The sequence below is a fragment of the Mastomys coucha genome, unplaced genomic scaffold (assembly GCF_008632895.1).
Source record: "Mastomys coucha isolate ucsf_1 unplaced genomic scaffold, UCSF_Mcou_1 pScaffold21, whole genome shotgun sequence".
Lineage (NCBI taxonomy): Eukaryota > Metazoa > Chordata > Mammalia > Rodentia > Muridae > Mastomys > Mastomys coucha.
The window spans coordinates 168372746-168389286 of NW_022196904.1; the positions used below are offsets into that span (position 1 = coordinate 168372746).

Genomic DNA, 16541 nt, shown 5'->3' on the forward strand with positions numbered 1-16541 from the left:
CTCAGGTGACAGCAGATGCTGGAGAGGTTGTGGACAAAGAGGAACACTCCTTCATTGCTGGTGGGATTACAAGCTGGTGTAACCACTCTGGAAATCAGTTTGGCGGTTCCTCCAGAAATTGGACATAATTCTAACAGAGGATCCAGCTATACCACTCCTGGGCATATACCCAGAAGATGCTCCAACAAGTAATAAGGGCACATGCTCCGCCATGTTCATAGCAGTCTTATTTATAATAGCCAGAAACTGGAAACAACCCAGATGTCCCTCAACAGAGGAATGGATACAGAAATTGTGGTACATCTACACAATGGAGTACTACTCAGCTATTAAAAACAATGAATTTATAAAATTCTTAGGGAAATGAATAGATCTGGAGAATATCATCCTGAGTGAGGTAACCCAATCACAAAAGAACACACATGGTATGCACTCTCTGATAAGTGGTTATTAGCCCAGAAGATTGGAATACTTGAAGTACAATACACACACCACAAGAAACTCAAGAAAGAAGACCAAAATGTGGACACTTCATTCTTCCTTAAAAAGGGGAACAAAATACCCATGGAAGGAGTTGCAGAGACTAACTATGGAGCAGAGATTGAAGGAGGGTATCCAGCCTGATATAGCTGTCTCCTGAGAGGCTCTGACAGTACCCAACTAATACAGAAGTAGAGGCTCACAGCCATCCATTGAACTGAGTAAAGGGTCCCCAATGAAAGAGTTAAAGAAAGGACCGAAGGCCGGGTGAAGGTGCACGCCTTTAATCCCAGCACTTGGGAGGCAGAGGCAGGCGGATTTCTGAGTTCTAGGCCAGCCTGGTCTACAGAGTGAGTTCCAGGACAGCCAGGAATACACAGAGAAACCCTGTCTCGAAAAACCAAAAAAAAAAAAAAAAAAGAAAAAGAAAGAAAGGACCGAAGGAGCTGAAGGGTTTGCAGCCCCTTAGGACGAACAACAATATGAACTCTCTAGTACCCTCAGAGCTCCCAGGGACTAAACCACCAACCAAGGAGTACACATGGTGGGACTGATGGCTCTGGCAGCATGTGTATAGTAGAGGATGGCCAAGTCGGTCACCAACGGGAGGAGAGGCCCTTGGCCCTGTGAAGGTTCTGTGCCCCAGTGTAGGGGAATGCCAGGGCCAGTAAGCAGGAGAGGGTGGGGTAGAGAGCAGGGGGAGGGGGGAGGGAACAGGGGTTTGTTCTTGTTGTTGTTTGGGATTTTTTGTTTGTTTGTTTTTTGTTTTTGGAGGGGAAACTGGGAAAGGAGAAATCATATGACATGTAAATAAAGAAAATATCTAAAGACAAAAAAAATTATAGATAATTATGTATGTAAGCAGAATAAAAGCTGGTAAAACAAAGAGATTGCTATCACCACATTCTCATGTATCTTCTTTTCAGAAATGATATTTTGATTTTGTTTAGCTGGGTTTTGTTGTGTCTTTGTAAGATAGGTTGTTCTCTTTACATAGCCAAAGCTATCCTCAAATTACATTCATGCACCACCATGTTAGACTGGTATTTGGTATTTTAAAGATCAATACTATAAGTAATACTAAATGTATTGTACCTGACTTTAAAACTCACACAATACAAGACTAGAGAGATAGCTCTGTAGTTAAGAGCTTGTGGACTCAGGTTTAGTTCCCAGGCCACCGAGTGGCTCACAAGCATCTGTAACTCCAGTTTCAAAGGATATGTTCTCTCCTGGCCTCCACAGGCACCAGGCATACAAGTGGGGCACATACAACATGCAGGCAAAGCACATATATAAAACAAGAAGTTTCAGCCATTATCATTCTTTATATAGGCAATGCTAAAATGACATTGCCCTGTTTAGAATGCAAATGTTTTCTTTAAAAACTAAAGGCTGGGACTGGAGAGATGGCTCAGCGGTTAAGAGCACTGGCTACTCTTCTGAAGGTCCTGAGTTCAAATCCCAGCAACCACACCATGGCTCATAACCATCTGTAATGAGATCTGATGCCCTCTTCTGGTGGGTCTGAAGACAGCTATAGTGTACTTACATATAATAAATAAATAAATCTTAAAATAAAGAAAGAAAGAGAGAGAGAGAGAGAAAGAAAGAAGGAAGGAAGGAAGGAAGGAAGGAAAGAAAGAAAGAAAGAAAGAAAGAAAGAAAGAAAGAAAGAAAGAAAGAAAGGCTGGAGAGATGGCTCAGCATTTAAGAGCATTGGCTACTCTTCCAGAAGGTCTAGAGGTTCAATTCCCAGCACCTACACAGTAGCTCGAAACTATTATAATTCTAGTCCCAGGGGACCCAATGCCTTCTTCTGACCTCTGCAGGAACCAGGTATGTATGTGCTACACACACATCTATGTACACCAAACACCCATATAGAGAAATAAAAAAAATTTTTTTTTCGAGACAGGGTTTCTCTGTGTATCCCTGGCTGTCCTGGAACTCACTCTGTAGACCAGGCTGGCCTCGAACTCAGAAATCCACCCGCCTCTGCCTCCCAAGTGCTGGGATAAAAATAATTTTTAGGGCTGGTGAGATGGTTCAGCAGGTAAGAGCACTGAATGCTCTTCCAGAGGTACTGAGTTCAAATCCCAGCAACCACATGGTGACTTACAACCACCTGTAATGAGATCTGACATCCTCTTCTGGTATGTCTGAAGACAGCTACAGTGTACTTATTTATAATAAATAAATCTTTGGGCCTGAGCAAGCAGGGTAGACCAGAGCCTACTGGAGTGAGAAGGGCCGACTAGAGCAAGTGAGGTTGACCAGAGCGAGCAGAGGTCGTAAAAAGTCAATTCCCAACAACCAGATGAAGGATCACAACTATCTGTACAGTTACAGTGTATACTCAGGCATAAATAAATAAATCTTTAAAAAATAATAAAAAATTTTAATGTAAATTACAAAACTGGGACCAGGGAGATGCCTCAGTCTATAAAATACCTACCATACAATCATGAGGAACTGAGTCAGATCCTGGAGATCAATGCAAAAGCTGGCTGCTTCAGTTCACTCTAACCCCAGTACTGGGGGTGCAGAGACAAGCTGGCACCTAGAGCTCACCCAGCAGCTATTATTCTGGATAAAACACTGTAGTAACACCTCCAGACAGGGGTCTAGGAGATGGCTGTGATTCAACACTGGCTATATGAGCGAGCGTGAGGACCTAAGTTCGGATCCTCAGAGCCTGATTAAATGCAGGTAGGCAAGGTAATGCTGCTCTAATTCCAGGCTCTAAGGTGGAGTCAGCAGATCTCCAAAGCAAGCTGGCCAACAAGACTAATCATTCTGGGAACTCTAGGTTTGACTGAGAGACCTTGCCTCTATGAATAAGTTTGGGTGGGGTGGGGTGGTGGCTGGTGAGATGGTTCAGCAGATTAGGGTGCCTGCCATCAAAGACACCTAAGTTCAACCCCTGGAACCCAAGGAGCATACCAACCCCTGCAAGCCGCCCTCTGTCTGACACACTACATGTGCACCACAGCTCACACTTATCCTCTCACATACGCACAAATAAAAAGAATGAAGTAAAGTGGGCAATGACTAAAGAATATACTCCACATCAACCTCTAGCTTCTATACACATACACACACGGGGGTGGGGGGAGAGAAATTTGGAAATAAGACACCTGTTTGGGAAATGGGGTTGTATGTATGTGTTTTAACAGGGTTTCCTGTAACCCAGGCTGGCCTTATACTAAAATATGTAGCTGTTGATGATACTGAATTCGGTCTACCTACCAAGTGCTGGGATTCCAAGCAGCACCAACACGTTCCAACATACCCCAGTGAAATGCCGTTACTAACAACTATTTCCTACATCAGTAGCCATAATGTAATAATTAATAAGAAAGATGAATATCTGAATGCAAAGTCTAAAGCTCGGGGTTTGTTACAAAACACACACCTCAGGATAACAAAGATGGTGTGTTTAAGACTCCAAATAAGAGCACAGGGACGTTTTAGGTAACAAGTCTCAGTAACTTAATTCTCCTTTTTTTTTTCCTTGTTTTTTCTAGACGGGGTTTCTCTTTGTAGCCCTGGCTGTCCTGGAACTCACTCTGTAGACCAGGCTGGCCTCGAACTCAGAAATCCACCTGCCTCTGCCTCCCAAGTGCTGGGATTAAAGGCGTGGGCCATCACTGCTCCGCAACTTAATTCTCAAAAGACAAATTTGTTTAAAAGTAGCAAATGCCTTCAATACATTGTTTCAAAAACTTAAGGGTTCAATATAGAATCACCATTTAGAAACGTGACCTTCTGGGCAGGAGTGGCAGTATACACCTATCACGTCAAAAGGCAGGGCTGAGGTGGAGGTTCAAAAGATCTGCAGTGTTTAGATACCAAGACACTCCCACCCCTCACAGCACACACACTACGTCCCAAGACCTCCTCCTCTAGGCCTCTCATTGCCCCCACCCCATCTCAAAAAGCCTAAACAAACAAAAAGATTTCAACTGTCAAGAGTGTAGTTAAGCCATAGGTGTCTTCCACACTATGCCCAAGGATTCAGCGGGTGGGAGGAACCGAATTCCAATTTAATGGCAGAAAGATTGTATGTCAAAAAAAGGAGAAAAGACATATAATAGGGGAGAGACACTCTAACTAGATATCACGTGCTACCAAATAACCTTCCCCCAAAGAAAAAATAAGGGAGAGGGGGAGGAAGGAAGAAAGGGGCAGAGGGAAGAAAGGAGGGAAACGGCCATGGCCATGCATTCCTTTAATCCTAGCACTTGGAAGCAGGAACATGCAGATCTCTGTGACTTTGAGAACAGTCTGGTCTACATACCGAGTCCTGGGCTAGCTGGACACACAATGTAACAAAACAAAACAAACAAAAGTAGTAATAAACAGTGCCTATACACAATGTGCCTCGCATGTCCAGTGAGGTTTCACCCCAGAGAGAGGCAAGCTGCTAATGAAGCTTCCACCACCGTCATTTACTGCAGCTTACTGACAGCCCACAGTGTTCTCTTTAGGAGATGCAAGGATTACAAGTGATCTGAAATACGGCGGTGATGACTTCCCTCAGAGCACAGAGCACAGCAGAGACTAGATCTAGCTCACCTTGATAGTACATACTGTTTCATTCTCTGGGGAGTTAAAAAAACATTAGAAGCAGGTGAGGAAGCATTTAAGGCTGTAAGGCCAGCTTTAGGGATGTGGACACAGGCCACTCTCAATACATAAGGAGCTCTGTTTGGAGTCTGAGACCAACCTGCATGGCATCTTGTCTCAAAAATTAAAACAAAACCTCACCTCATTATAGAAGGATAGTCAATTCAACTATGAGCAACACATACAGTAATTCTTGCAGGTTTTCAATTTCCTCTATCCACATTTAGATTTTGTAGGAAAAAGAAAATATTTAATTTGTGCCAGGCACTTGTAATTCTAATAACCAGGAGGCCAAAGCAGGATGAACAAGTTAGAGGGCAGCCTGGGTAATGTAGCAAGATCCTATTTCAACCTCCACACACAGTAAAACAGAAAAGGAGGAAGCAGCGATGCAGACTGACAGTTTCAGGCCCATCAAACACTACTTCTAAGTGACTGGAGTCAATCACAGACGTGGCTGTAAGCACTGACACTAAAGTTGTACCTAATTCATATCCCTTGTATAGTTGAGAAAAGAAGAGAGAAACTTACTCTCCAGTTACACATTAAAACCAGTGCAGTTTCTTTTAGACATCTGAACACAGAATCAAGAGTAGCTAAAAATGTCCCAACTAGCAATGCTGCATATCAAATACAATGGCTTTCTAAAGAAGTTAAAAAAAAAAAAAGAAGGAAGGAAGGAAGGAAGGAAAGAAGGAAGGAAGGAAGGAAGGAGCAACATTTTTAAAAAGACTCACTCACAGAGTTTATTATTAACCCTCTCTACAGAGGACTCTTACCTTCTGGAGAACTGGGGAGACAACTGAGAACGCCTCCTCTGATGGATTCATCAGCAGCTTGCCTGTCTGTGTACTTATATTTATACTGGGAGATCACATGTCTCTCTGTCTCGGCTGGCTTCCTCATTAGCATAAGCTTGGTCTTCACAAGGAAGCATCCCAGCATCTTAGAGGACGAGCAAGTGCTAACTCACATGCTTCCCCAGACACTTATTTAGTATTTTTAACTTGTCAAAGTCAAAAATGAAGGAGCAATAAAATCGCCGTCAACTTTAGGGATATTAATATGTTGGAAACTTCCTGTCATCGCCCAGCATTCCAATAAACTGAGGCATATTTAGAAATTACAGTTTGTGCTTTTCTTCAGAATTTGAAACAACCATACTCACAAAAGAGCCAACCATACTACTCAGTCTTTCTTAATTTGAGAACTGGCGATGCTGGCTTCTCCTGGGAGACTGTCCAGGATACCCCACAGACCTACCCACCACAGTCTCCACCGTAACAAGATCTCCTAGTAAGCTGGTCTCCTACCTTACCCTAGAAACTGAAGCTCAGGGATGGCAGATCATCACCCATCATCTTGTCACCAAAAGTCACAACTTACACCCTGCTGGGCTGGGCCTCAGCCCACCCCATAGCCAGCCGACATGTCTGGGGACCCACAAAGGCCCAGGTCCTGTCTGCACCAAGTGGGTGTACAGCCACCCACTATAAAGATAAGGAATGGGGGCCCTTGCTCTGCAGGATGCAGGCCAGGCAGGCAGGAAAAGCATAGTCTTTTTTAAGTTGGTGACCAAGTCACACATACAATAAAGTAAGAAAAACCTCACCCAGTTAGGAGAAGAGAGAGAAGCAGATAATCAGAGTAGAAGGAAAAGGGAAGAAGGAAGCCAGGACTCCTACTAGAAAAAGGCAGGCGACCACAGCAGAAACACCGAAAGCCTGATGTCCATCAAACTGCAATGCGCCTGGAACCTCCACCAGGGCTGGAGATAGAGCTCCTCCGTCTTCCACTAGGAGCACAGGAAGGGCCAGGCTCTGGTTCTATTCCCAGCACCCCAAAAACCAAACACAACAAAATCATAAAGTAAAATGCGTGGAGACCTGGATTCCATGTTTTCCAAAATACATCTGCATAAGAGAAAATCATTTCCAAATCCCTGTACCAATGTTTTTAAGAATTTAAATTTTGAGGGCTGGTGAGATGGCTCAGTGGTTAAGAGCACTGTCTGCTCTTCTGAAGGTCCTGAGTTCAAATCCTAGGAACCACGAGGTGGCTCACAGCCACCTGTAACGAGATCTGATGCCCTCTTCTGGTGGGTCTGAAGACAGCTACAGTGTACTTAAATAAATTTTTAAAGAATAATAATAATTGCTGGGCGGTGGTGGCTCACGCCTTTAATCCTAGCACCTTGGGAGGCAGAGGCAGGAGGATTTCTGAGTTCGAGGCCAGCCTGGTCTACAGAGTGAGTTCCAGGACAGCCAAGGCGACACAGAGAAACCCTGTCTCAAAAAAACAAAAACAAAAACAAAAAAGAATAATAATAATTAAAATTTTTACAATATTTTTATTTATTTGTGAGGGGAGTAGAGACAGACAGACAACTTGAGAGAGTCAGCTCAGGCCTTTAGGATTAGGTGGTGAGCACCTTTACCTGCCCAGTCATTTTGCTGACCCCCAAGAGTATGTGGTTTGGGGAGTGGGTGGGTGTGTTCCACAGAAGGATTTATAATCCTTGAGATTTATAATGCTGGAAACAGATTTATGACTTATTAGTGTCTCATATCTCTTAAACTGAATGTGATCTCTTAAACTGAAATGTTACTATGTAAATAGTCTTTTATTCAGATCACCTTTCCAGTCTTTCTCGTGCATCGTTAAGTGTCCCACAGTCTGCTTAATCATAGATTGTGAAAGTGTACTTTGCTTCATGACCTCTTCCTACCCCAGTTGCACTCCAGTTTAGAAATAAGGACCTGTAAACTTGAAGAGGCAAGTGGTCATGCTAATGGTTACCTCTATAAATCAAAACCTCCCTCTGCGGAATCCACCCATCCACTCGAAAAGCTGTAAATGAAAACCATCTCTTACAGCACTCCTGCATGTGGAGGGAGGGCAGAGTTAAGCACCTAAAATCAGAAACAGCATAAAACACCCTGTTCCCACCAGAAGTGTGGGGAAGCCTAAGATGCCTGGGCATACTAACTACTTTAAGACCACAATTATCAAATAAGTTACTTGACCTAAAAAAAAAAATCTAGTAGCATGTCTCAGGGGACCATCTGCCCTCTTCAGTCTTAGGGGCAGGTTCTCCTTTGTTCCAGAGGACACTAGCTCATAGAAGCAAGGACAGACTAAGAATCTATGGGCTAAGTCACATCTTACCTCAACTGGAAACTTTGCCTTGTCCTAGGCAGAAGCTTAGCTGTTCTCACTCTGGAAAGAGTTCATGATCAACACCTGAAACCTCGAATGAATTAGAGTGGCTGTGATTTAAACAAACCCTCTAGCAAGAGCATTTTAAAGATCGGCTCTTTACCAAGTTTGTAGTTGGGGTGCCTGTCATCAATAGCTGTTAATTCCCAATGTGAGACATTTAACTCACTCTTCAGGGAATTTAAGCAAGGAGGGGGCTGAAGAGATGGCTTGGCAGTTAAGAGCACTTGACTACTCTGAGGCCCTGAGTTCAATTCTAAGAAATTACATGGTGGCTCGTAACCATATGTAATGGAATCTGATTCCCTTTTCTGGTGTGCATGAAGACAAAACACTCATATACATAAAATACATGAGTAAGTAAATCTTTAAAGAAAAAAGGTTTAGGCAAATGAACTAAACTCCTCTCTATGCCTCTTGCAGTTACTCTAACCATGGGGGTTTCAGCATCTGGAGTTACAGGCAGGGCAAGGGTCTTCACAAGGGCCTTCTGCACAGTCTTCAGGTTATTACAAAACGTGAGGTGGACAGCACTGTTCAAACCTAATCCAACCATCAATCCCATTTGTGTTAATGTCCTTATTTTGTACATAGCTTGTTTAATCTTCCCATTCTCCTCCTGCAGTGGTTCATAGCTACTAGGATGGTCACCTTCTTCAATTCCAAGAAGCAAAACCTAGTGATTAAGTGACTTGCCCAACTGCAGTCAGTCAGGTAGCTGACTTGTGGCAAAGCAGGAATTACAGAGAAAGAGGAAGCGTGGGAAGGGGAGGGGTTGAAGGTGTACCTAAAGCAAACAGACATGGCTTTCCTCAGCTGCCAGTTTCCACCCTCAGTCCTTCCTTGACCTCATTCTCTTTTCAAGATACCAAATAATAAAATGAGGTGAATAAAAACAACTGCTCTCCGGCCGTTTTCAGTATTTTACTCCTTCTCTATGAAAAACAAAGGCAAGCAGTGCAAGGATGTGCTGAGTCTGCCAAAGGAGTCCCTGAAAGAAAAGACTTTCTTGCAATACACGACATAAGAAAGGAGAATGTGGGCTGGAGATGTGGCCCAGTTGGTAGATGCTTGCCTGGATAAAGCCCTAGGTTCAAACCCTAGCACCAAATAAACTGATACAGTGGTGCTGGCCAGCAGGAGGTGACCACGAGGATCAGAAGGTCAAGGTCATCTCCTGATATATAGTTGAGCTCCAGGCAAACTTGAGTCACGAGAGGCCCTATCTCATAAAAGAAAAATGCAACAGACACATGAGTTGCAAGAGTATAGGAAGCTTTTAATTAGTCTCAACTCTGACATTGTTTTCTTTTATTTCCATGGTGGTTCTGTGAATTCACCTTTTGTGTACTGAAGCAGTAAGAACCATTTTTACATCCCAAAGGAATCCAATCTGAGTTATTTTGAGGCAGTGATTGTGAAAGTTGAGTTTTCTAACTCTATTGACCATGAATGCAATAGGAACTAGGTGTGAATACTCACTGAGTACATTGATGACACTCACCCACTTAGAAAAATTATTATTTTAAATTCCATTTGGGGAGGTTTTGTTTTTAACCTGAAAAATTTTCTTTTTCTTCTGTTTAAAGCTATTTTAAACAATTCTATTATAGTTGTTTAATGTGTAAGTTGTATTGCTATACCTAAAAGTACATTTAAAAAAAAACGAAATGTATAGCAGAGAGATACCAAAGAATCTCTTATATGGAAATAATTACTGCAGTAGACATAATAGGTCTATATGTGACTTACTTTTTAAAAGTATGCATGAAACCATACAAACAGAAAAAAAAGAAGAATCATAACCACTTTGGTAAATAAATATTTAACTATATGAAACCAATAGTGATTTTTACCAGGAAGTCAGCAGGGGTGGCTCGGTAGTTAAGAGGGCATAGCGCCCTTGCTGAAGACCTGACGTTCTGCCACACTGACGCCTACAGCTCCTAACCACCTGAAACTCCAGGTCCAAGGGAATCCCACGCCTTCTCCTGGCCTCCAAGTGCATTGTACTCACAAGCTCAAACCCACACACATCTCAGATACACACAGATACATAATCAAAGTCTTAAAACATTTCTTCGTCTGAAAAAGAACATTTACAAAAACAAGAGCAACAATCTCATGTGAAACAGAAATAATGCAGCAGCCCAGCCCCACAGCAGGGTACCAGCTCTGATCAGCCCTGTCCTGGTAATTCTAAACAGTCCAACTAAAGCAAGAGACAGGCAAACAAAGAAGGAAGGAAAACAAACAAACAAACAAAGAAGGAAAGAAAACAAACAAAAAACATAGTAGACAAAAAAAAAAAGTAATAGGATTGTGCTAATAAGAAAATACTAAGAGTCTAATGATAACTTCCACCCTGCAGAGAATACAGTGGGTCGTGACAAACTGACTAGTTTCCACTAGAAAAGGTCATAATAAATCCCAAAGCCACACTTGTGCATATGTTGAATGGTTGTGGAAGCACTAGAGACTAGTGCCCCTGCACCAAGTTGGAGTCTATCTCCACACATCTTCTCCAGAGTGTTTGCCAATTCTGAATGCAGACTCTGCTTGTCCTACACAGGGGAGCTCTGCTGCAAAACAGGGTAATCGTAAGGCTTTGGTGACAGCATGAGGTTGATGTGGCAGGTTAATGCTGCAAAGAGCTCCCAATTTTAAATTAATTCTTCCCACAGACTCTAAAATTCCACCTGCTCCCAGGATGGATAGAAGAAAATGACAGCAAATATCAAATATCAGAGAAGCCACACAGGGCAGCAGAACTCATCCACTGCTACAGGGACACAAACTCTTACAGTCATCTTCAAAAACAGTTACGAAAAGCATGGAGGTTCACTCCTATAATTTCAGCCCTCCAAAGTATGGGGGCCGGGGGAGGACCGCCACAAGTTCAAGACTGGCCTGGACTACAGAGTGAGACCCTGGCTGAGAAAGAGGAAAGAGGGAGAGAGAAGAGGGGAAGAGAGGGGAGGAGAGGGGAGGAGAGGGAAGGGAGGGAAGAACAACCAAAAACTGTCACTAAATAATAATGTTGATACTGTGACCTAACAATTCTAATGTCAAGATAACATAGTATTATTATAGGAGCACTATATATAATAGCCCAAGCTACAGATGATGATGCTTAGTGCCTATAAAGAGAAATACTGAGGTTCAATGCCATGAATGGATAACACATACCAAAGACAAACCAAAACATGAGGTTGAGTGGAAGAGACTGGATTCAGGAATAAGTACTGCCCAACTGCATGTGTATCAAGCACAAAAACAAATCAAGCTATTGGTTCAGCGGGAAGGCCAATACCCTGAGGAGGCACAGTAATTAAAAGTAATTACAAGGAAGTCTTCCTGCTCCTGTGCTGGTTAGACAGGTATGTCCAGTTTACAAAACCACATCATGCTATACACAGATTACATTTCAATCAAAAGTCCTTTGAAAACATCATAAAACACAGTAAAATTAAAACAATCAATTATTAACATAAATACCAATCATCAAAAGTTATTCTGAAAACCTTAACAATATTCTAATCTAAGAAGGCTAAGACACAATAGCCTAATGACCGTGACAATTACTAGAACCCTTCCTGCTGTGTCCTGTGACAACGACTTCTGCTGGTGCTATCTTGAACACAGAAAGAAGAAACCCCACTGAGCTTGGGCTGATGGCACAGGCCTGGAACCTCAGTACTAAAAGCTGACACAGGAGGATCACCAGTTTAAGGCCAGCCCAGGATACACAGGAAGATCTTGATGGGGACGGGGAGCTAGGCATAGTGGTGCATGCCTTTAATCCCAGTACTCAGGAGGCAGAGACAGGTAGATCTCTGAGTTCAAGGCCAGCCTGGTCTACAGAGTGAGTTTCAAGATAGCCACAGCTACATGGAGAAATCCTGTCTCAAAAAAACAAAACAAAAGAAAAAAGTTATACAAATTCTTTATTTTTAAAAGAATATCATATAAAGTTATATTTCTTCAAATTCACACTTAATGTGTATACATGGATTATCTTTCTTACAGATGTTCTATGAACCCAAAAGAACAAAGGCATGTAAAAGACTGATGTCACAGTTTCTTCTTTTTTAAAGATTTATTTATTTATTTATTTATTTATTATTATATCTAAGTACACTGTAGCTGTCTTCAGACACACCAGAAGAAGCGGGCATCAGATCTCATTACAGATGGTTGTGAGCCACCATGTGGTTGCTAGAATTTGAACTCAGGACCTTCAGAAGAGCAGTGCTCTTAACCATGAGCCATCTTTTCAGCCCCAATATCACAGTTTCTAAGGATAAATCTAAATCAGTTATTGACCTGTAACTAGTTCTCTCAGGACAGGCCTCCAAGGAAAGCAAGTCATAACTACTCATATTCTGTACAGAGGGTATATACCCCAAGGGCTCTTTTGCATACTACATACACCCTTGTTGTAACACAATGGTTAAAAAATCCACTGACCACTTTTAACCTGCTTTAGTAGCTATATTTCATTGTTAACAAATTATCACTTTGTCTCATATCTGGGATACTGCAGACTCTTTGGGAATTGGACTTTCTCAGCTCAAGAACCAAGTGAAATGCTCACCTGAATCAGCAGGGGAACCCTGCATCAGTCCTGGGCAGATTTTATAGGTTTTCTCCAGTAAAATGCATTTGAGTAAACTTCAGTAAGGCATGGCTCATACAAGGCATATACAAATGGCAGCCTTATTATTAGAATCATCTTTGTTATTGTGGTCCTATAAGGGCAAGATGACACAGACTACCTCAGTAACCACTGTGTTATTACGGGCATTCTTACTGCAGGCCCGTGCAAATTCCAACTGTATCCTGTCATCTCCAGAGTCAAAAACATTGGGCAGACTATCGAGAAAGCAGGTAACTAATCATTGCTGTATAATTGCTATTAGTGGGGCAATACTTTATAATCAGTAATTTTCAGCAGTTGACAATTCCCACCCCCCCAGGGGACATCTGGCAATGTTTGGAGACATTTTTGACTGTCACAAATGAAGAGTGCTGAATTGGGGGGGGGGGGGAGAGGGCAGGGGGGAGCACTGAGCATCCTGTAGTGCACGCAACAGCTCTCACAGTGAGGGATATCGCTCAACATGTCAGCGATCCTGAGGATGAAAGACTACCCTTCCCAGCTCTGCTTTACTGGCCTCAAAGTAAGGCGTGAGAATCATTACGACCTCATCTATAAGCTTAAGAGCAGGAGACAGCCTCATCAGAATGAATAAACTATCATAAGCTCCAGTCCACCTACCTACATCTAAACCAGAAAGGGCTTAAAGGACAAGGGAGAAATCGGACCATGAGGGAAGGAGGAACAGAAGAACCTTGCCTTGGAATGCACAGAACCTTGCCTTGGAATGCACAATCTCGGGCATGAATACAGGGTGAACCTTAACAAGGTGCACAGACCCCTTAGAAGCATGTGCCAACTGACCTTTCAGATGCCACTCAGGATCTTGTACAGCACATATGCTTTTTAAAGGATATACATTCAATGAACCATTAGATACATCCCAGGAAATGAGTCCTCAGAGAAGTTATTTGGCTAGAGCCATACAGGCATTAAACGGAAAGATTAGGAACCAAATCCAAATCTTTACACACCAAGAGCCATGCTCTTAACCATTGGACTAATTTAACTTACGTACTGATTACACAGTTCTAGAAAGATAGTTACTTAGAGATAACAGGAGAGCAAGTTGCCTCTGCTCTTTGTGCACATTCTTTTCGAAGTCAAGCTTTCTGGACTTGAAGGCACAATCCTCTGCTCACTGAATTTATAAGCCCCAAACCACACTTGTTTTGCCCCTTTGACTGTCCACCTCACAACAAGGCTAATTAACAGAGAAAAGAAGCAAGATACAAATGTTTCCAGGCTCCCTGCAGGCTACACATCCCTTTCTTCTTCACTCTGCTCCCTGCAGGCTACACATCCCTTTCTTCTTCACTCTGCTCCCTGGGTTACATAGATAGCATGCAGAGCTAGGACCTGTCCTGAGCTCTAGTTTCAACTTTAAGAGTGTTTAAACAAGGACAGCACCCTCAACCTTTGCAGCCCAATGGGAAAGACAAAGCTTGAGTCAGATGCTGAGGTGTAGCCAAGGAGAACCTGCAGGAACACCTGCAAATGTCTGCCAAGTTCAAAGGTTATGAATAAATAGGCCAATCATCCACCAGTAGTGCGGAGTGACGAGCCTGTGGAGCAGCTCCATAGAATGTGCCAGCAGTGATGAGACAGATGTTGGTCACAGTAAGGCGGGGTATAGTAAAGGAGGGAGGGACATGTAGGACAACAAGTACCGGGGTCCTCTGGATCAAGTAAGAGTTACAAATATGCAAAGAATAAAAGCAAAATTAGCCTTGTAATTCACTGACACTGTGTGAATTGCACTTGGGAGGCAGAGGCAGTCTGAGTTCGAGGCCAGCCTGGTCTACAGAGTGAGTTCCAGGACAGCCAGGGCTACACAGAGAATCCGTTGGGGGGGGGGGGCACGAGAGGGGGGACTTACACAGATATAGAAATAAATATAGATGTAAACGTGTCATATGTATATGTTTTGGATGTGAATACATATGCACATATAGAATAAATATATACATCTATTCATCCACATATTAGATACTTATTCATTTGTATACACAAATCTCTTATCTGGGCTCCGATTCTTCCCTCCCTAAATAGCAAAATGTGTCTGCAGCACCATGAACTTCTTTGTAATTTTGGTTTCTCCACTAAAAACAGCCATAGCTCCTTGAAGAAATGGTTGACTCCTTGACTAGACTTAGTATAAATAAACCTCGAACACCTTGGGGACCAAAAGATGATAAAGTGCTAACGGAATGATTAGACTTTCAAAGGACAGAAGAAGCTAACATTCAGACTGCCAATGCCCATATTTGGAACAAATTTGAGTATTGCACTAAATAATGATAGTAAGGAATTAAAACCAGCCAGGCACAGTGACAAGCTGTAATTGAAGCCCTCAGGGGGCACAGACAGAAGGAGCAGGAGCTCAAGGTCATTCAGTACACAGCCAGTCTGGCACTAGTCAGGGCTACATAAGCCCCTGGCTCAGAAAACAAAACTGCCTAGGAAGAAACCTCTATGAGGATCTGGAGACACATCTCAGTTGATAAAGTGTTCACCATGCAAGCATGAGAGCCTGAGTTCAGATCCCAAGCATCCACTTGAAAACATTGGACATGGTAGCAGCTATAAACCTAGTACTGGAGAGGTAGAGAGGAGGATTCCTGGAGCTGCCCAGCTAATCTTGGGGAGTGTGTGATCTTCAAAGTCAGTGAGAGATCCCATTTCAAATAGTCAGATGAAGAGCAATAGAGGAAGACATGATGACCTCCAGCCTCCGCACTATACATGCACACATGTGCACACACATGAACATGTGCACACAAACATGATCATAAATCTACATTATATGAGAGACTCTGTCTTTTAAAAAAGTAAGGTGGTAAGCAAGTAAGCAACATCACCTTTGGCTCCCACACAGGTGCTCCGGCAGGGACACACACCAGACACACACACATACACAGAGGGCTCACACAGGGCCAGCCTGGGCTACATATTTGAGACTGTGTCTCAAAAATAAACAAATAAACAAATTAATAGTTTAGTTAAAAAAAACACTGTATTATGTAGTTTTAAAGTATTTTCCCAAAACATAACAAAGAGAGAGAAGTAACTTTATATGAAAGAAGGCTAGGATGAACTCTGAAACTGATCAGTGAGTAAAGAGACCAGTGAACTCCACATACCATTTGCTAGCACACAGTGAGAACACTCGTTTCAACCCTGTGTCAGACTCTCAGAAGCTGGAAAAATTACATGTAATCACCAGGAGAAATATGTAAACCCAAACTAGGGACATTCTACAAGGTGTATGAACTCCAGAGTCAAGGTTTTAAAAGGTTAAATGAAGACTTGTCTAAAACTAAAAAGATCCACATCAAAAGACAACACGAATTCTGAGCTGAACATCTTTATTTAAGATCTCTAGGAAATGATACAACTGTGGCAACTGGTAAATCTGAGGAAGACCTGAGGCCTGGGTGGCAGAAGCACACCAATGTTAATTTTTCTTTTCTTCCTTTACTCTCTTTTGCTTTTTGTTGTTTCTCTATTTTCAAGTTGAGATGATGTATATATATATATATATATATAT

The 16541-nt window shown here is 42.5% G+C and overlaps 1 protein-coding gene across 3 annotated transcripts in view; it reads right to left on the reverse strand.

The window, feature by feature from the left end:
* Positions 1-16541, reverse strand: part of Ide (insulin degrading enzyme) — a 109692-nt gene that overhangs the window by 76953 nt on the left and 16198 nt on the right. Inside the window, exon 1 of one of the 3 annotated variants that reach the window (XM_031390192.1) lies at positions 5892-5973. The exons of the other annotated variants lie outside the window; for them this stretch is intronic. The gene's annotated coding sequence lies outside the window, so the exon portion shown is untranslated. Of the gene's footprint in view, positions 1-5891; positions 5974-16541 lie in introns of those variants that run through there. 3 annotated transcript variants of the gene reach the window in all.